At 42.6% G+C, this 22,160-nt stretch overlaps 1 protein-coding gene across 1 annotated transcript in view; it reads left to right on the forward strand.

Annotated features, from left to right (window-relative positions):
* The window catches only part of LOC139931898 (solute carrier family 23 member 1), a 123,225-nt gene that overhangs the window by 1,161 nt on the left and 99,904 nt on the right, over positions 1-22,160 (forward strand). The window lies entirely within an intron of this gene.

Genomic DNA, 22,160 nt, shown 5'->3' on the forward strand with positions numbered 1-22,160 from the left:
CAGTGAAAAATGTTTTTGTCAAACATGGACTTGAGTTAGCTTTTTCATGCGTTAAAATGTTACATAATTTGCTCTAATGCTGTGCTGTCAATCATTATGTAATAGTAGGTGTCACTTCATGCGGTGCATATTTCAACTGGAACAGAACTCTTAATTTGTTCTCATGAGCCTCATTGCCAGGTCACCGCTGACAGTCAAACATCAGCCGTTTCCCACAGACGCTGTCAACCCAACTCCTGCTTTAATTATGCGTCTGGAGTAATGTGGAGCCGCCTGAGTCTGAGCAGCCACACCTTCCGCTCCCTTTTTCAGTTTCTTGCCAAGCCACAATGTCAAAAAAAACACAGTATTTTCAAAAACTAGTGACACATCTTGTTTTCCTCTCTATCAGGAGGAGGCATAAGGTTTCCAGTGAGGTTAAGGTTAGGGTTGAAGTTAAGGTTACAATCACAGGATTATCAGTATCCAATATCAGTATCAGTTAAGGAGAGGGTTAAAGTTAGAATAATCTCAGGTTCATGTCCTCTTGTCGCCAGGCATCAGCCCCGCTGAGGAGTCCCTTCCAGCTCCGGGGTTCCTGTTCTATATCTGATCCTGACCTCTGACCTCTGTCTGGAGGAGAGCAAGAGAAAAGAGAGTTTCCCTATGGGGATCGATAAATTATTTACGCGGTTCAAAGTAACATGATTTCCTCCAGGAATCCAGGTTTACATGGATCTACTTGTTAATTTACTCATACAAGGACATGACAATAAGATTACATATCAGATAAAAACATGTTGTTGTCCTTTTTGGGGGCTTTTGGGTCATTTTTTTGCCGCCACCACTTGCCATATTGTCATGTGTGTAAACAAACACCAACACAAACACTGATAATGACCTTACTTACCTTACAATAATCAGACTTAAGGCCTTTACGTGACATTTCCTACAGTCAGAGTGTTGCCTCACTCAGGTTTATATCAGATTAGTAGTCTGCATGTAAACGTAGCCAGTGAGCATTAGAGATGATACAGCACTTGTGTATTTGTGCTATTGTTTTGTTATTTTTAGACGTGTAATCCTCCGCTCACCAGCACCAGGCCAGGAAACTTCTACATCCACTCAGCACAGAGACTGGCACATCTCGAAATGTCCCACCATGATAACGGATATGACAGGATTTGAATCAGGTGTGACCAAAATGCAACACAATCTCTTGGTAAGCTATATTTATTCCTGATGAGACACACATTTAACCGCAGGGGTCAGAGGTCAGGGAGCAGGTAGGGAGCCACCGATCTTGATAAGGGACACTTCAACATTGATATTGACTTTTGTAGGGGTCAAACCTGTGACCCCACGGTTTGACCCCCGGTTATAGGACTATAATGTCCTACCGTCCCACTGTTATCTGTCTCCGGGCTCCATGTCAGACTGATTGCAGTTCCATTGCAGAAACGTCACAGATACTTTGCTAGCACCGCCTCTAAATATCGGGTTGATCTAAAAACCAGATCCCACCACCATGACCAGATTCATTTTCCTCGTAATTAGCAGTCGAGCGCTCACACTAAGCTGAGAAATGAGATGAGAAATGGCATAAAAGTTGACTTTCTCTGGGTAGAAGTATTCTCACTACTTTGATTTTATTGAGCGAAAGAACGACATGAATACTAGACATCAACGCTGTTTGGTTTCTCTCAGGATTCACTCGATAGAGAACTGACTTCCTGATTTGTGAATTTTGGAAATGCAAATTTTGGTGACAGAAAAGTAATGCAACAAAACACAGTTCCAAGTGATTGATAAGTAAAGCAAAATATTTTTGAAATGAGCAATGAGTAATACATTACTTTTTTGAGTAACAAGCCCTATGCTGATAACAACATGCTGTATTTGCAACCAGTAGGAATTACAACAATATCGATAGAACTCCCCCCCCCCCCCCCCCCCCCCCCCCCACACACACACACACACACACCTCTTCCACCCTCTTGATCTGTGGTGGCCTGTAATAGACACAAACAATAAAGTCACATGTTCACAACAGCGGCGAGTAAGCTAGCTAATTACAGCTGAAATCCAACGGAAATATCTAGTGAAGCGGTAATAGATCAACATGTTCAATTAAAAAGTAAACTAAACCAAATTAAGTAAAGGCTTTTTAGTCTTTTTTTAGTTTTTGGAGCTGAAATGTGTCACGACGCGGCGCCAGGTGCTCGCTCATAGCACCATCCTCCATCTTGCAGTTGCAAATGCCAATGCGTGGGGAGTTTTTGTTCCAAAGCAGACAACAGGCCAGAAAGTGAGTTTTGAGTTTTAAAAGCGTGAAATCAGCACCTGGTGAAGTAAATGTTGAGTCACTGGTATTGATCAGCAACCCTATCAACCACCCTCTGATATATTATTCGTACTTTATGCTATGGGACAGTAAAAATCGTACTTATTTCCGCTTATACACGTTGGAAACTAACACCGATATATGTCGTCCCACTAGACACACATCGCTGTTGACAATGCCACATCCGTTATACGAGCGAATATGGGCATCCCATCCGGGTGTGGGATGCGTGCGGAGCGCTGCTGCCCCAGTTCCCACTGGCCTCCGGCCGCTTGGTAAGGCTCTTAGGGCCGCGCAAATAAAGGCAACAGGTTGCGGGGCTAAACTTGGCGCAGCCGCTAATCCTCTGCTAACGGTTCCTGTCCCTCTTACCCACAAGCGACAGTGCGTTGACAGCAGCCTCCACATCCCCCCCTCCACCCCCCCACCCCCCCCCCCTCTCTTCCTCCTCCTCTGCCATCCATCCCTCCATCACCCCCCATCCTCCCCCCCACACCCACCCGTCTCATGTCACATTGCTTCCCCCTCCATCCACTCCAGCAATTTCCTGTTGCCCTCGCAGATCGTGTTACAAGTTCCAAAATTGCACACACACACACACACACACACACTCACACACACTGCCTCCACAAGCACACAGGCTCGCTCATAGACATAAAAGGGTGCAAACTTGTGCACAACACACTCATGCACACACACACACACACACACACACCCTCTTGCATGCCAGCCATGCTATCATGTCCACTGCCAATCCCCACAATCTCATTGCTTACACCATCACACTTTCCAACTCTCTCTCTCTCTCTCTCTCTCTCTCTCTCTCTCTCTCTCTCTCTCCCTCTCTCTCTCTCCCTCTATCTCTCTGACCAGATTATTAATCCTGCCCAGGGAACACGCTGTGACCGAACCTCGTCGGAAGCAACAGATGGACCGGCTCGCAAAAAACAAAAAAAACAAAAAAACACTTCCTGTCGGCGGATGTGCCAGCGTGATCACACCCGCCCCTACTTTACCCTCATGCACACACACACACACACACACACACACACACATACACACACATACCGAAATATACACACAGAAACACATGGCAACACACACACACACCTTCCTCACCCCATAACACCTCCCATTAATGATTATAATAATGAGGTTTGGCCTCACTCCAAATGTTGTTATCCTGGAGGATGTGTGTGTAAGTGTGTGTGTGTGTGTGTGAGTGTGTATGTGTTGGGGGGGTGGGGGAGGGTTTAGTGGAAGTTGACACTAGAAAAAATATGAGGGGGAGAGAGTGAAACCAACTCCTCCAACAAACATGGCACTTGTTTTAAGTGTGTGTGTGTGTGTGTGTGTGTGTGTGTGTGTGTGTGTGAGAGGGGTTGGTGGTTGGTGTTTGTATGAGTGAGAGTTGGTACAGGAGAGCTGTATATTTGTCTGAGAGAGTGTGTGTGTGATGTGTTAAGGTGTGTATGCGTGTGTGTTTGTGTGAGAGTGAGGGACGAGGATGTGGGAGGGGTGTTGCGCATATGTGTGTGTGTGTGTGTGTGAGAGAGAGAGAGAGAGAGAGAGAGAGTGAGTGAGAGATAGAGTTGCGACGGTCTGTGAGCTGGCAGGTGGTTAATTTTCTCCTAATTGGCCGGCAGACGGACGGCTAATCAAAAAGCTTGTTAGAGTTTTCCCTCCCCGGTGGCCGGTGGAGTGTGTGGCGCTCAGACACGAAGCCTCCGGACGCCCCGGACGCCCCAGACTCCTCCGCTCTCTTGTTCCTCACACTGCGAACGGAGGATTCATGTGAAGGGCTTCATTCAGAAATACTGCCGACCTGAAATTCAATTCATCAGTCGTCACTTCGAAAACAAACATGATTCTGGTGTCAAAACAGAACTATTCTGCAAGCAAATGTCTTAGGATGAACTATAAATAGTCTCCCATAATGTGATTTACCTTCATAGCAGCAATCATGTTGTAAGAGTACGTGTTCATTTTTTCAAATAGTGACCGTCTCATTTTGGAATGTCTCTAAAATATAAAGGATCCAACCCGCAAAAAATTGCTATTATCATTAAGTTAACTAAAGTCAAGTTACTATCTGTTGTGCCATCATTTGCTTTCATTTTGTACTTTACATTACATTACATCATTTAGCAGATGCTTTTGTCCAAAGCAACTTAGAATGAGTACTTTTAATGTACTTTATTACTTATTATTACTATGTACTAAATGTACTTTTAATCATAAAAGATTTATCTTTCTTCAAAATTAACACTGTCTACACTTGCATAGTAAATAAATGCATTATCTGGCAATGTTTCACTTCGTCAGGCCTCTCTCTCGCTCTCTCGCTCTCTCTCTCTCTCACACACACACACACACACACACACACACACACACACACACACACACACACACAATGATCTTTGGTGGGCTAGATAGCTGAATGTAATATGGACGGACTTATCTGTATCACTGACAGCCCTGTCTCTGTTTCATAGCAGCCACCACCTTCAGTGTGTGTGTGTGTGTGTGTGTGTGTGTGTGTGCGTGTGTGTGTGTGGAAGGGGGTTTCATTAACATGCTTCCCTGCTGTTAAAACCATCACTTGTGTCGTTGGGACCTCTGACCCCACCTACGCCCTCTGGAATTCTGGGAAGGAATGTCTGGAGTGGGGGGCAGGCCAGAATGAAGAGCTTTGTTTTGGGACTCATGGTTTTGCTCTGTGTGTGTGTGTGTGTGTGTGTGTGTGTGTGTTTCTGTATGTGTGTAATACACAGTGTTCTCTATTACAGCCCACGCACTTTCCACAGCGAGGCAGGCGTATATTGTCAACACGGCCTCGACTTTGCTCCAGAACAGTCTGACATTTTGGCAAAACACATTTAACTTCTGTAAAAGTACAACTTTTACAGAAATGAATTTTTCGATTAAAAAAAAAAAAAAAAATTAAATTAATTTGACTCATTTTTACAGCTGTAAATGTGAGATGCTTTGTCTGAGAGGTTTATCTGTCTGGTTGTACAGAGAAGCCTGAGACAGTCTGGTTCTTCCTCCTCAGGATGGAGAAAGTGAATGACGAACAGTCTCCTCTCCCTCAGTAACTACTGCTGCGATGCCCCTGAGCAAGGCACCCCGCCTTCAACTACTGCGGCAGATTACTGCAGCAGACCGTGGCTGTGGTATGCAGTGCTTCATTTGTAAATGATGAGGTCCCGGAACACCGAGGGGTCGGTGTTCCCGCGAGTCGGGGAAGGTTCAGGAACATATCAAGACAACGAGCGCATTGGAGGCACGGTGGTGCTCAGTGCAGCCATACAGCTTACTGTAGACCTAACAGCCTAAACATTACTAAATGACCGACTATATGACCTTAGAGCTCCGACTACTGGGGACCTAAAACAATATTTGATTATTGCATAGGCTACATAATGCTCATTTTGTCCAAAACGATGGGTTTTTACAAACCTGCCCTTCAAGTAGTGGACTAAAGATATCACTGCACTGTGCACAACATAAAAATGCACACATACTTGGCTGTGAGATATCCTAATCATACATAAACACATCAAGGAAACTGCAATGGCTTCAACCATTTACCAGACAAATTCTGGCTTGAGTAGTTACGCATTAATATTCAACACAAATACTTTCATAGGATATCTATTTTGAACGTAGGAAACAATGTCAGTGAATAATGAAATGACAGCAATAAAACGTGTCATGGTCATGCCATGCAGCTAGAAGTCGACCTAAATGCGACACTCAGCTGGTTTTGAAATGCCCACATTGATGTGGGACTTACAGCCCTTCACTCAACCAATTATATTACCAATTATTTCTGGACACTCAACATAACATGCGCAATTGCCCACATATTTAACTGTGGGACTTACAGGTCCACACTCCAAATAATTTCTGTTTTCATCTATGCAAATATGAATTTAGATGTTATTGTCCCAAGCAGAGAACTGTAACACGTTTACAAACAAAAAAAACATGCTTACCTTGTCTAATTTTCCAAAAATAGTCCACACAGCGGACATATGGACAGCAAATTCAACTTTTAGCCATGACGATGTCTGAAGTTTACCATAACACACTCTGCAGAGCAGCTCACTCATGTGATGTGATTATGAGCTTGTTGCTACTTTCTAATCACCTGTTTTCATATGGAAATGAGCTAATTCGGTTTTTGGAAGGGAGGGGAAAAGAAGAGTCAACTACTGGGATTATTACATGGCAGACAAAAAAAACAAAAACCCTCCCTTCCCATTCAGGTAGTCACCCTGGCCATTTTTAACTTGGAATTAAAGGGTTTTCTCTTGCTGTTTTTTAATCGACATTGAGTTATCCAAATATTCATGATCTTTGAATGATATTTTAGGTTTGTGTGGTGTTTTTTTTGTTTTGCTTTTTAAAGAACCTATTGAGGTTAAACATTTAAAACGACAGAAAGTACAAAACAGTTTTGCCAGCTTGTTTGTCAAATCGTTTATGCTAAATATCTCAGAACTGACCAACAATCATTCTGCGCAGAAGTAGAAGCAGTTTCAACTATGGTGCGCTCATAAGAACGTGAGGCGCATCGTTTTGTCAGAGGAGAGAGCACCGATCCCCCGAGCGCCATAGAAAAACAAAAGGAGCAAACATAAACACGTGCAGAAGGTGTCATCTGAACGCACCCTAGACAGCTTTCCCTCTAAATAAGTTAAAGCAGCCGGGTGGCGTATTGTGTAGGGAGACCAGCTTCAACCAGAGCACCCATGTTCAAACCATCCAGCTCCAGGGGCGTTTGTTCTGTAGCTGACTGACCTCTGACCTCCCTGTGGATCCTCCCTACAGTGAGGAATACATTATCATGTAATTATTATTGCAATTATTATTATTATTATTGAATAAGGGTTAAACAGAGGATCCTGAGGCAGAATGCTTCCAGTCTAACCCGGGTATAAATAAACTTTCCTCCATAACTCCACCAGACAGTGATGTCACCTGCCGCCGAAATCGACAAAAGCAGGGATAAAAATCCTCACCTGACAGGCTGAGCTGCTGGTGACAAAAATAGTTACAAAGCTCAAATTGCAAGGATTGCCTTTTTTTTTAACAACATTGTGGATGTGCTCTCAATTCTCTCAGATATCCCATCACAACCACCAAATCCTCACCTGACAAGCTTTGCTGCTGGTGACAAAAATAGTTAGGCCATTCGAAACGCTGGAATTGCCTCTTTACAAGTTGTGAATATGCTTCCATTTCCTCAAAACACCCCGGGCCCCATCACCCATCACCCATCTCCCACAATGATCCATGTGCGAGTCAGATGGATTTGCAGGGTGCTGATATGGCTGCCTGTCAAGTGCCGCACGTGCTACTGTGAGCTGTCCTAGATACAGGCAAAGGGATAGGGGAAACATCCGATTTCCACGGTTTATACCATAATAAGCATTTACTATCATGAGCATCCGGGCAGCAGCAGTCTGGATGGTTAGAGAAGCGGGCTCGTGACGGGAAAGTTGCTGGTTCCGATCCCGGGAATCCAAGAAAAAATTGACAGAAGACACATGCTCTGTTTCAGCACCACCAGCTGCTTCATCCTCATACAGATCCACACATTCACACCTATAGGAGCTTCCCAGTACAGCCACAGTCTTCCACTGTCGGCCAATAAGAAACTCCACTGGTGCCACTGAGGTGTTAAACCATGTGTTTTATCAACGGCATGGTCCCACTTATGGTGCTTCGCCCTTTTTTCGGGCAGGCCTTTAAAACTCTTTAGTAGCAACCATTAAACATTAGATTCCTGCCTCATGCTGTGTTACACCTTTGGACAAACTTAATTTCTAATCATTAAAACAAGATATACACTTATTCTCATAATTTATAATCTCTAGCCCACATTTAACTGAAATTATTCCACTCGTTTTTAAGAAAAATAACCACAATTAATGTATTATTATGAATGTAGTAAAGACTAGAGGAAAATATTGATCTGTTATCACAACCTGGCATTTATCCATGTAATGGAAGGGAATTCTGGCACAACTTCACCTACTGACAAGGTGCATGGAATGGGCAGGTAACACTGGAAAATAATAGATTCCAGCAACACTTGCAGTATTGGGAACAAACATTTAGCCAGGATACTAATTTTGAAACTGTGCCATATGTTGTATGGCCCCACATAATGACATATGTTGTGTTTCTACTATTACAGATGTCAGATACTGTTAGAAATGTAGCTACTCTTAGCTGACATGGTTACAAAACTAAACTCTGAACTCTGAATTAGGTGCTCTTTGCTCTTTACTATAGTCATACCCTTTCATCTTCTATGGCCGCCCAGATTTGACCAGAAACAACACAGATGTCCTAAATTCGAATAAAACACCTAGCCCTCACTAACAAAAATGTTGTGTTCTGATACCTAGTGTAGAGGGTGTCAGGAAGCCTTATGGCAATCAGATCAAAAAAAGCATATTTATGACAGCAAGAATTGTAAATTGGTCAGATTTGACTGCAACACAATAGGAGGGTTACGTACCTTGATCATGGGCACCTCAACAGTAGTAGTTGAGGGAGGATAGCACTGCTCATTCACTTCCCCTACCCAAGTTTGTCTAAGTTTTGAGCAACCATCTGCTCCTCTAACCTCCAAACTCCTCTAACTGCCCCCTTCCTACCATTTATTTTGACAGAAACTCACAGGTTTGACAGATCTTCAGTGGGTCAGGTGTAGTGAACAGCCAGTGTTGACATTCACAAAGCTCTACTGAACAGAGTGAGATGCACAGCAGGCGTGCAGATCCAGACACGATACAGCAAATACATAATCAAACACCAGAAGACACAAGGACAACATAACAACGCCTCTAGCAAATATTCCACTTCAAGTGCAAGAGGAGCAATAGTGTCACAAATCTCCTAGCAACCATGGCTGGCATGATGGAGGTCCGGAGGAGAACTGACTGTGTGCAAATAATGTCTGAATACAACCAGGCTAGAAAGAGAGAGATACTTGAAAATGATTGTTGTGGTGTGGCTGTAGCTCAATTCATTAACGTTCCAAGTAAAAGTGAATAGTCTGATAAAGTAGATTTGCTTCCTTTAGCTCTAGTCTCTACTCAACCTGATCTCACAGAAAAACGTGAAATAAATGCGACTTAACACCAAATTGCGTGTTGGTGGCACGTAAAGTGTTAAAATTATTGTTTTCCCAGCACAAAACTGTTACATGAAGGAGACACAACTATAAACAGGAAGTAGTGTCACATTGAAGTAGCGCACTGGAAAGGGGGGTGGGGGGGTGGGGTGGATGGGCGGATGAGTTTGTCTTTGATGCCGGTGACCTGGGTTCAATTCCCAGCCTTTAAGAAGGACATTTCTACCGTGAGTCACATTTTCATTTTTAGCAAAGGTTGTTCTTATTTAACCATGACCAAGCCCTTTCCCTAACCTTAACCAAGTTGTTTTACTTGCCTAAACTTAACTGTTAGCCGACCTTTGGAACGTAATTCAATTTGCGGTGGAGAAATGTTATTTTCACATAATACGAGTCCAGAGTTCGTGTTCATTTTCTGTATTTGTGTGAGATCGAGTTGTCTCTACTCCATAACACTCTGAACTGTAGTTTGAGAAGAGCTCAGTGAAACTAAACAGTTTTTGGCTTTGTTAGCTAGCTAACTAGCCAGCAGGCCAAATTAGTGAAACAACTGGTAACATGCAACTACTAGCCACTACTAACACAAGCAATAGCAATAACGTTAGCTATTGTGCAAATCAGATGTGTTAACAAGGCAGTGCAGGCAGGTTAACAAGCTGATTAGCCAGATGTAGCCTATTATTGATGAAATGATCATATAGTTCCCAGTCAAAAACAGCACAGAAATGTACCATGTCTGTTCCATACTGTTGAGATGGCAAAGTAAATTTAGAAATGCAACAAGCTTTTTCTCAGCCGTTCTTTTCAAGAGCTGAGGACCTCCAATATGGCTGCCAGAGGGTGTGTCGTTGCACTTGAAAACCTATAAAGGTAATAGAGCTCAACAGTGACCACCCACTTTTGAACAGCTCCGGTTCCAGGAAGTGAATTTCCCATTCATTCCTCCATTGACATTTCAGAAATCCTTATAGAAAGAGTTTCGGAGCAAAAAAAATTGGGAAACAGAAAAAAATGCAAAGGTTTTTTTTTTTTTGCCTTTTTTTCCGTTTTCCAATTTATTTATTTTTTGCTCCGAATCAAATGTTTTATGGTCACGATTGTTGGTTGGCTTGGTTCCAGGGTTAAAACTCTTTATATAAGGATTTTCTGAAATGTCAATGGAGGAATGAATGGGAAATTCACTTCCTGGAACCGGAGCAGTTCAAAAGTGGGCGGTCACTGTTGAGCTCTATAGCATATGGGATAAAAGACTGCTTGCACACAGTCTTTGTGGTTTTGGGCATTTTATGGCACCTTCTATTTCAAAAACTTTTAATGACAACTTAACCTGGTTCCTTTAAATCCAGCGTGAGTCAGACTGGAGACTTATGAAACGTCTCCTTCGAAGACTATCTTTGGCTCCTCCATAAACCTTGAGTCGACGTGTCCTTCTCCCCCACGCAGCCGCTACCTGAACCGACTACAATGATTTTTCTATTATTGCTCTGGAAGGAGACAAGCAATGGAAGGAGAGACAGATACACAAAGGGAAGAGAAACAGAGGGAGACAAAGAAAGAAAGAGATAGAGAGAAGGACAGACAGAGATAGAAAGAGAGGGAGAGCCATAGGAGAGAGAGAAGCAGTGGTTGACAAAAGGCGGTTTCTAACGGCTGTGAATCATCCCTGCTGTCTCCATCGAGCCCACGCGGCCAACTGAAGAGGAGTATAAATAGTCATTATCATTTAAAAGCCGTTTAAAAATAACAAAATGAGAGAACAAGGCGAGAAAACAGCACATCCAGCCCACACAGGCAGACCTGGTATTAGGCCCACTTCACTGATGCAGGGTTTTTTCCACTCTGTTGTCTGTTCCCACTGGCCTCCCTCTCTCATTTACACTCCATAATGTCTCTTGTATTCAACGCTCTCTCTCTGAATACGGTTGTCTGGGGTGACAGCGTACATGTATTTGTTAGTGAGCAGCGATGTGGCCGTAAATAAGAAGGTGGATAAGCTGTGACCTCCACTTAATGATCAGCATTCAGAAAATAATTGATGCTTTTCTTCTAAACGCACCCTAGCTTCATCAGTTCGATACTACTTTACTACCAATATGCAAGGCCGATACATTAAAAATTGGATATCAGTCAGTGTCGTCCACCTCTGATATGATGGACAGTTTGCTTGATTACATATTTAATGTGGAATTGATCTACACTAGTTCTCTATGAAGCCCTAACATTATTCTAATGTGACCTTTTGATCAGATTCCACACAAGTATGCATAAATAGGTCATCATTATTGTTATTATAATGTCATCTAACCTCCTGTGACCCTGAATAGGAATAAGCTTGTAAAGACAATGAATGAATGAATAAATTAATTAATTAATGATGATTATTATTGTTAACCTTGGTTTCAATGGATAGTTTTATTATCATATCATGGTCTAAATCAGTGGTTCTCAACCTTTTTCATATCAAGGACCCCTAATTTGTCCACATTTGGGCCCCAGACCCCATTTGATAAAATTTTGTCTCTCAAACCCAAATCTGAGAATATTTTTATTGTTAGATATGATTTTGTCCAGAATCCCATGACTATCTGTATTGTAGGTAGAGAGATAACAGTGACCAAAACAGTTATTCTTCTACATTCTCTAATTGTGTTAACTTCTAAATGAAGTAATGCTGAAGTTTAACAATTAATCAATTTGCTGGGGACCCCCTGGAACCCCCTCAAGGACCCCTTGGTGGTCCCCGGACCCCACATTGAGAACCACTGGTCTAAATGTTGTGGCATTTAGAGGCTTTCAGAGGCTTTTTCACCCTGCCAAGAATAACATTCTGGGGGTATTTTTTTTGGGCATGAAAATGGTTTTTATTTTATTTTTTATTTTAATAATTGGCTCAAAATGTTGGCTTTTGGGTTAAGGTTACGTCTTTAAAATTATATCCTCTGACTCTCCCTGCTTCGTCCAACGACTGGGCAGGGTTAGGGGTTAGGGTTTAGGGTTTACGGTTAGGGTTTAGGGTTTAGGGTTTTGTGTATAACTTTTTCTTTCATTTATTCTGTCTGCTATGCTCTATCTTTCTCATACTATCCGTTAATTATTATAACAGAGTTTAGAGGTGCTGCGGTGGTCGATTAGATCCTGCGTCTACGTACTTTGATGTCGTTGCGAGTTCCTTTCTTCCCCGTCTATCTCTCCTCTATTTGTGCAGGCATAATAATATCCCAGTCAAGCGTTCTGACTGGCTCCCTCCTCTTCCTCGCTGGTTTGGCTACGTTGTTTCCCGTCATCGGTGTCCGCCCACAGCGGGTCGCTGGCACGCCGAGGAACAGGAAGTGGGTGATTAAGGCAGATCCAAGCCGGCCTGCCTGCCCAGTATCCAGCCCAGGTATGAGTAATACTGCTGACACAACTGTGCCACTTCAGCGACAGAACAGGGGAAAGAGCTAATAAGGGAGCCAGTGGGAGGAAACAGCACTTCAGCATCCCAACACACTTTGCCATTTACTGTGATAAACAGAATACTTCAAAGGATTGTTAACATGCACACAGATGTAGCTCAGATTTTTGCTTGATGCTACCCCTATAATAACACTGTTGTAACTGGGCCTAAAGGAAAAATCCATCCTATAACACTTAAACAATGTTAAAAAAAAAACAGCTATTGGTGATGTAGGCTACCTTGCATTTCTGGGTCCAATAGTAGACGACCTGACGTCACATCCAGGTATTTCCAGCAGCTACAATGGAGTTTTATAGCAGAAAATGTTTCAGCATTTCATCGAAAACATCAGCGGTAAACGTCAGGTTTTGGTGTCAGTCCCTCAGAATCAAAGAGCGAGGGCTTCTTTCTAGAGCCGCCATTTTGCACCAAGAGACGTTCAACAATCATACAGGGAGAAATCCATCATAGAAGAGGAGAGAGACCGATTTCTCCACCCACAGGAGCAGGAGAGAGACCAGAATGCAATGCAGCTACAAGACATTTTAATGAAGGGTGCGTGACTTTCACTTTTTCTCGACTGGAAAAACTCTTGCTCTCTTCCTCTTTTTATGCTGTGGCTATTGCTCCCAACAAGTTGGCGTCTGTTCTCTGGGGGTTGTTGAATAGCATTCTGGGAAACGCAGGAAATCGCTAACTGAAGCATAAGCAGACGAGACAGGTTGAGGGAAATGACAAATGACAGTATTGGGGTCACTACTGGAAAAAAGTAATAAATGACACATTACTCATTACTTTTCTTAAAAATAATGAATTACTTTACTTATTACTCCCTGAGATAAAGTAATTAGTTAGACTACTCGTTACATTACTTTTGCTTTACACCCTAAAACGACTGTGCTCAGCATTGGGCCAATAAATATTGTAGAGCTAAACTCACATTACCAGCAGTCTAAATAATGACAGACACAAAATCTTCCTTTTAAGATTTTTAACAAAGATAGAGCCTACAGCATTACATTCAGACTTTCCGAGTCGTTTTTTACCACTTTGTTGGCTCGTTCATGTACATTTCCGTTATTTCGTTATTTTCGACATGAAGGCAGGATAAGACAAAGGGAATATTTCGATAGATACCCTATTAGCCCATGCCAATAAAGAGGTTAAAGAGTCTAAATAATGTAAACAAGTAACAGCCCATCTGTTAGATCACTAACTGTAATGTGATTACTGAAATTGGAACAGCAATGCCTTAATTTTCTCCTTTACAGGAAGAAGTAATGTGATTACAGTAACGCATTACGTTGTAACATGTTATCCCCAACACTACCAAACAAGTAAATCACAACACTTCATCACAAAATAACTCCTGGAAGGCATTTAACACAAATTGATGATATTTAACAGTGGAGGAGGATCTGAGGGTGGATCTTCCTTTAAAGACCCCGTGAAATGGCATCTTTACTTCCTGGATTTGATGCATTTCCTGTTGAAACAGGATGTTGGGGCGGGACATAATGCAGTGAGGGGTCATTCAAAAGTCTAAACCAATGGAAAATGAGTCAGGGAGAGAAAGGCAGTTTGGGGTGCGGAGGGGTGAGATTGTTCAAATGTTCTGCTGGTTTTATTAGTTAGAAATTTATATTTACGCCTACTAGTGCAGCATGGGAGCATGGGAGGTCATTTCATGGGGACTTTAATGAAGACACCACATGAATAGACAGCAGGCGGACTGAGAAAACCTGCTTCTGTAACCTCTAGCCTACCATCGCCCTCTTCCTCTTTGCCTCTGTTCCCTCATCATCAGTATCTCTCATATTTAATGTTGCCCTTATTCAGAGAAAAAGAGGTAAATATAGACACCCCTGTCTCTTTTTGTCCGTCCTCTAAAGCAGTTTGACTCATCCTGCGTCTCCGTTGCCAGGCCAACAGCGGCAGCAAGATAAATAAATACACATCATATTCGACCATTAGCCGGCAGAGGCTTAAAATGGAAGAAAAAAAAAAAAAAAAAAGGCAAGAGGGAGGCAGACAGACGGAGCCTGTCCTTGGTCTGAATGAGAAGCTCGCTCTCTGTCTGTGAATGGGAGCGGCGAGGTGAATGGGAGCTGTCTTATCAGCATGTGATGTTCAGAGAGAGCTTCTCTCAAGCGACATGTAGGTCAGCTGTGTTTCAAAGCACTGATGAGCCACTTTTGTTATTGCACTAGATCGAGCTTCTGACTCCGTCCCATACGATTTTTCCCCCCATGTGATACATTTAAAACGCCTTTTTATGAGTTTTTTTTTTCATCATAAACCCTGCCTGCAAACCAGATTTCCCTTACAAGACAATAAAAGTTTGACTTAAATGGAGCTGAATTGAAACAAAAGTGCTAAAAGCGTGCAGGTTTCCTCACTAGTATCAATCGAGACAATTGCACCTAAAAAGACTCGAAGGCTTGAACATCTATTGAGGCAGTGAGTTTCCTTCTGCAGACATCTAGAAATAGCAACGACACAGACACTGCGTCTCCACGCGGCATTAACCCTAATTTGCCGGTCTTTTAGTCTACACAGTCTCTTAGCGCTGTAAATAATCTCCATTTCATTGTGTGGACGTCGGTCTATGCAGTGTGTGCGTTCCCTAATTCCCTTACTGCAGAGGTTTGTCTTCCCGTGCTTGCAAATAACCACTGAGCAGAGGTGGAAATGGCAATTACTCATCTAAAAATATACTCTGGTAGAAGTTGAAGTGCCATTTTAAATCCTGTACTCAAGTCAAAAAGTATAAAAGTACATGGTCCTAAATTTACTTAAAGTATAAAAGTAAAAGTATAGTCCTCTAAAAAAGTCATTTCTAATGTTCTGAACTGGTTTTCTGTTGAGCGTTCCTCTGAATCCCAGATGAGAAAGAGTCTGCAGCTCAAATCACTAAAGTTAACTCTCTCTCTCCTGTTGCTTCTCTCCATCCCTTTCCCTCCTTTTTTTTGGTGTTGCTTTGGTGAACAAGCAGCCAATCACATCTGGCTCTTGATCAGCTGCTTCCGGGATGGAAGCTGTCTGGTACGAAAAAAAAAAAAAAAAAAATCAGTTGATGATTTCCCCGAGAGCAACAAGTCTGTTTTGAAAATGTGTCGAGTAGAAAGCATAGATTTTTCTTTTGAAATGTAGTGAGTAAAAGTAAAAAGTCTTAAGTGAAAGAAAAACTTACAGATGCTTGAAAATCTTACTTGGGTACAGTGACAAGGTATTTTTACTTTGTTACTTCCCACCTAAGGGAGAAAAAACGCTTCATTTATTAAATCACTGTTTTTCATGTGATTCATCAGTGATTTAATGAATTACATGTTTTTTTCTCCCTTCTTCTCGATCCAGCTTTGCACACAACAGCCCTAACATGTTTTTTCGTCATGCGTGTGCGGTTGGACACGGCCTGGAGGGCACGACGCAGCCGCCGTCCTGCAGTCAGAGGCCGTGGCGGCGAATGAAGTCCATTAACAAACAGCAGGGGCCACACCGGCTGGCAGGACCTGGCACTTGATGAAGACTGGAGGCCCAGGAGCCGACGGAGGCTAGTAAATATTTTAGTGGCTGTAATGTAATGTTTTCCCTCGCTGCGGCACCCAGATGCTCTCCGTGCTCCACCTCACTCCCCGGCTCACTCCATAATGTGTGACGCTCTATTGATCCCTGAAGGACAGATTCTCTTTTCGTTAGGTCAGAGGTCAGGGTCAAGCGCATATTATATTTTAATGAAAACAGAGTCTCTGCGTGTAATCTGACACTATTTGACACGTATTTGGGGTTGGAAAGGGTCTCTGTGTAGGTGTTGCGTACCTGCACAAGAATCTCCACTTTGCATCGAGTCTACGCGGAGTCGAACACTCTGATTGGTTGATAGGGGCGATCCAGCTGCTCCAACACATCCCATTCCTCCAGCTGCAGCTTGCTATATTTGCATCCATTTTTGTTTTTACTGGTGATTGTCGTCACGTCTGCTTCCTGTTCCTCTCTTCTATGTTTCATTTTGGTGTTCGGGATTTCAACGACATGCTATGCTCACATCAACGCAGGAGTATAAAAACGCATTCGTACTTAACGTTATGTTTATGTTACGTTTGACTATAAGATGAGCTTCAGCTGCACCGCAGCGCCCCGGGAGCTGAGGGGATTCAGTGTCTTGCTCGAGGGCACTTCAGCAGGGCGGATGCTTGCTGACACGGGGGGATTAAAGGATCACTTAGGCTAAGGTGAATGTTAAGCCCATTTTCCAGAGTGCCCTTTCTCCCTTATGAAATTCCTGCATTTTTTTTTCTTTTTTTGTAACCTGTAGCTAGAGGGAGTACATAAATATCCTACATTTTGCCTCTACATTTTGAAGGTCTCATAGATAAGAAACAAGCTTTTTATTATTATTATTAGGTCCAACTGATATGATGTACATGTCGAAGAATCAAATTTGCTTGTTAAGCACCTTATTCTAATTCATTTCATAAGAACAATTTCAGGTGGAAAAACTCACAAACATAGAGGATGTTAGCGATTGGTGAGATGTGCTTTCTAAGGCGGGACTTCTGGTATAAAAAAAAAAGTGTAAGAAAAGATTGTTGTGAGGGTGAAATTGGTCGAGCTTGCATTCTAATGTTAGCATTTGGAGAGGTATCTTTTATTATTTTATTCTAGGAATGCAACATTGTTCTGATGATACAGAGATGCTGCTATGGGATTTTGCCTACTTCCTTGTTCCAATGTTTATATTTTATTCTACTCTTACCTCGTTCGTCCAATGAGGGCTTTCTGAAAGTGCGCATTAATTCTAAAGCATTCAAATGTATTTAGATAGGAGCTACTTTTTATTCACTAAAACATGTTTTTTTTAATGCTTTATCAGGCAGACACACACATCTCTTCCATGGATTGCATTACTACATTTAGTCTGCCATCTCAGAAATTTGGTTTTGGATATTGTTTGGAGCTGAATGAAAGCCAGACGTAAGGAAATAAGTCACATGATCACAATAGCATCCACAAGAAGAAAATCCACAAGAACGTTTAGAAGAGAGAGAGAGCGTACGCTGAAGGATGGTCGCTCCTCGCTACGCCAGGCCGCTTCCCATTCCCTCTGTTTCCTGCTTGGCTTCCACACCTCGTCTTTTGTCTTCATTATGAAAGGGAAGCACCACTTAAGGAGAGGAAAAAAACACCAGCGAGAGCCATTATGAAAGTATTGATCCTGGAGCGGAGAAAGCAGAGTTTGCTTTGGGCAAACCAGAAGTCTTTCTACGTTTTTTCATCATCCATCCACAAGACCGGACGAAGGATGATCCTCTTCTAAGGACCTAGAATTCAATGAGTGATATGTATAATGTACTACTGTATTATACTGTATATGAGATCCTGTTGTCCTTGTAGAATATGTAAACCTGTAAAACTCTGTAAGATGTCTCTCTGCACCAATTTCTTCAAGACAAACCGCAGTGAATAATTTCTTTCCAAACTGAGATATAAATGTTGTACTCTTCCAAAATGATCAGCAGCACCAAACTGAAGCAGTTGAGTGTACTTTTAAAAAGGCAGAAGGTAACTGAGGTCCTTCGTTGACAAAATCACTTTCACAAAGCACTTTCACAGAGCAATTTATATTTTTTACAGATCCTGAATGATGAACTTGAGCTAATGATTTTGTTTTCTTTGTTGTTGTTTTTTCAACATTCTTCATTCATTTATTGAAAAGAGATTCTGTTTCCGATCTTCATAAAGAAACTTCACTTCTGACGGGGGAAACTCGGGACTCACCAACACATATTACCTTATTACCTATTTACTTAGGAAATTCCTGCGCTGAATCTACACCAGCGAGACTCGGTGGCTCCGGGGGGGGTTTTTTCGGCGGAGAACAAACTCGGCAACCTTTGAACCGCCGTGTCTCTTTGTAACTGGGGCACAGTCTGACACCGGGCTTCGACACCGAGCCCCTGGGCCTCCGTCTTTCGGACTGACACTTGGGTGAAAGGTAAGAAGAGGAAACGGCCTGAAATCAATATCCTCTTTGTGTCGACGGCTCGCCTCTTCCGCCGGAATTCAGACATGTTAAACCTCTAAGCGAAGGGGGATTTAGGCAGGTTTAGCAAACCACTGCTATATTATGCTGACAGAAAGAGGCTTCTGGTAACACGAGTTGGGGCGGCTTCGTTCTTCAAGGCTCCGTCGAAAAAAAAAACACCGTGACGAGACATGTGAAGGGAAACGCCGCTGAATTTCTGCTTTCCTGTGCCACAAGATAGCTCGGTTTGCATTGGTAGGTCGTTGTTAGTTCAGTCTGCGACGTTCACCGCTGCCTCCAGTAGTCAGACAGAAGAGAGCAGAGCTTGTTCTGTCCAATAATCTGTGATCCAACTGCATAGAGAATGAATTAGGAAAGGTGGATGCTGCAGTGCCAGGAAGGATTTTCTCAGGACACAAGTGACTTTTCTCATCGCATCTAAACAACATATCTATCTATCTATCTATCTATCTATCTATCTATCTATCTATCCAGCAAAATCATGTGTCAATTTAACTAAGTCAACATCATATACATGTCTATCTATCTATCTATCTATCTATCTATCTATCTATCTATCAATGTAGGAGTGGACAAACAACTTTCAAATCAACACTTGTCAATTCTATCTATCTATCTATCTATCCAGCAAAATCATGTGTCAGTCTAACTGAAAGTGTAAAAGTCAACATCATACCAGTATTTATAGGTATAGTATACATACTCATATATATGTGTCTGTCTATCTATCTATCTATCTATCTATCTATCTATCTATCTATCTATCTATCTATCTATCAATGTAGGAGTGGACAAACAACTTTCAAATCAAATAGTTACTGAAAAATCAACACTTATTAGCAGTGGATAATTTGCTGAGTATCTATCTATCTATCTATCTATCTATCTATCTATCTATCTATCTATCTATCTATCTATCTATCTATCTCACAGCAAAAGTGTGAGAGTGTCAAATTACATTTTTTGTAAAAGTCAACACCATATCAATGTTTATAGGCTACTGTATGAGTGGACAAACAACTTTCAAATCAACACTTGTCAATTCTTTCTATCTATCTATCTATCTATCTATCTATCTATCTATCTATCTATCTATCTACCTACCTACCTACCTACCTATGTATGTAACTAACATCTGGTTAATGGGAAACGGAGAGGACACGGAGCCGGATGCCAGCGCAGCCACATAGCAGCCACACGACACTCTAATATCCAGTAAAGGGGAAGTAAGTGGGTTGAGCCATCTGTTCCAGCGGGGAAGAGCTGAGCTCCGGCGTCGCGGCTCCCACGTGTTCCTGCGCTCCCTCGCTCCCTCGCTCCCTCGCAGCCCGGATCCCGTCTCCTCGCCGGTGAAAGTAAATCCCTCCGCCACCTCCAGGTACGTTTCCCCTCAATGAAACACGTGCTCCGGTGTCACCGTGGGAGGAAGATCGCAAAAGCAGAGAGAAAGTCACTGTCATGGCAACACACAATGAAATGAGCTATAATCCAGTTTGGCGGTGTGTGTGTGTGTGTGTGTGTGTGTGTGTGTGTGTGTGTGTGTGTGTGTAGGGGTGGGGGTAGGGGGGTTCATACATGCTCATGTTGCATTGATGATGGCCATGAAACCTTAGAAGGCAACTTTACCTCCTTCTGTGTTCCTGGAGACCAAAACTAATGACTAACATGTACTGACTAACACACAGCAACACATGCATGTGAATTACACACACACACACACACACACACACACACACACACATGCAAATCACAGACACATGCATGCACTCACACAGACACACACAGTCACAAAGACACACACACGCACATACACAGTTGCACACAATCACACTGCAAACACACACACACACAACAGACACACTCCACTCACACCCACACATACATTCAAATAAAATGAATGGCTATAATAGAGAATGCACATAGAGAAACAGTTACACACACACACACACACACACACACACACACAAGCAAAACCAATCCTTTTTATGATGATGTTATGTTTGCCACTGGCAGTGCTCTGCTTCCTGTCTCCCCCTCCACACCCTCCACCCCCAACACACACACACACACACACACACACACACACAAGGAATGCAGACGGCCCTTGCAGAGTTGACCACCACCTGCCCAGCCCCCCCCCCTTCCTCTCACAATGCAGGAGGAGTGTTAAATTGCCTTGACCCCTCGTTCAACCCGGCCAAACTGATCCTGAGGAGTGAGATGGATTGGATGGCAGGCGAGCCGACAGACAGGCGCAGTTCAGTTTACATCCTGCTTTCCTCCCGGTCAAGGTAAAGTAGCCCGGGTCGAGACACTGTGAGCCTGCGGCCGCCACCTCCGCTCCGCATACATATAATTTAATTACTCTGTGAAGACATAACACCAATTTAGTTTCCTCCTTAAATGTATTTATTCATTTCTGTTCAGGCGTGGGTCGGTTTTTTCTCGATCCTGCTGAGCGTTATCGCAGCGGTAATCGTACCTCTGTGACTGCGAAGGGCTTTTTTTTTCTTCCCTAAAATGAGTTTGAGAAGTTCATCACCGTTTCTATTAGTTTCTCTGACAGATAGAGCGAGGACAGGCAGGAAGCAGGGTGCAGGGAGGTGTGATAGCACACAATGTGTGGGGACCGATGGGAAGTATTTTAATTACAGCTTCTCCACAATTGGGTACAAGCATTTCTCAATACTGAGTTCACTTTTTCAACACTTCATGCAGTTGGCACCACAGCCAAACTGAGGGATTTTTCATTGCTTTGACACAAAATGGATTCAATGGTCTCAATTTTCCAAAATCCATGAATACAATTCTTACTCAGAATCAACCACCAAACCTGTGCATATCTACAGCATGCTGTGAAACCTAACATCATGGTTACAGAACAAATTCCAATAAACACATGAACGCAACGTCATCCTGTTCTTCCACTTCTTACGATGTGAACACAGCACAAGGTAATCTAACACCATCACCTGTACACCTGTATTGGTTTGTTCTGTATTGATGTGCTACACTTTACCTAAACTACTTTATGACTATACACAATAGAGACTCATTTGTTAGGAATTGTTGAAGTATTTACTATGAGAAAGCCAGTATAGTAATGTTTGAACTGTCAACTGTAAATAATCTTAGCCAGATATCCATTACAAAATGTTATTTTGGAAGGTTGAATGAATGCTGGAATTCACAGTTTCTT

Source organism: Centroberyx gerrardi, chromosome 4 (genome assembly GCF_048128805.1).
Source record: "Centroberyx gerrardi isolate f3 chromosome 4, fCenGer3.hap1.cur.20231027, whole genome shotgun sequence".
NCBI lineage: Eukaryota > Metazoa > Chordata > Actinopteri > Beryciformes > Berycidae > Centroberyx > Centroberyx gerrardi.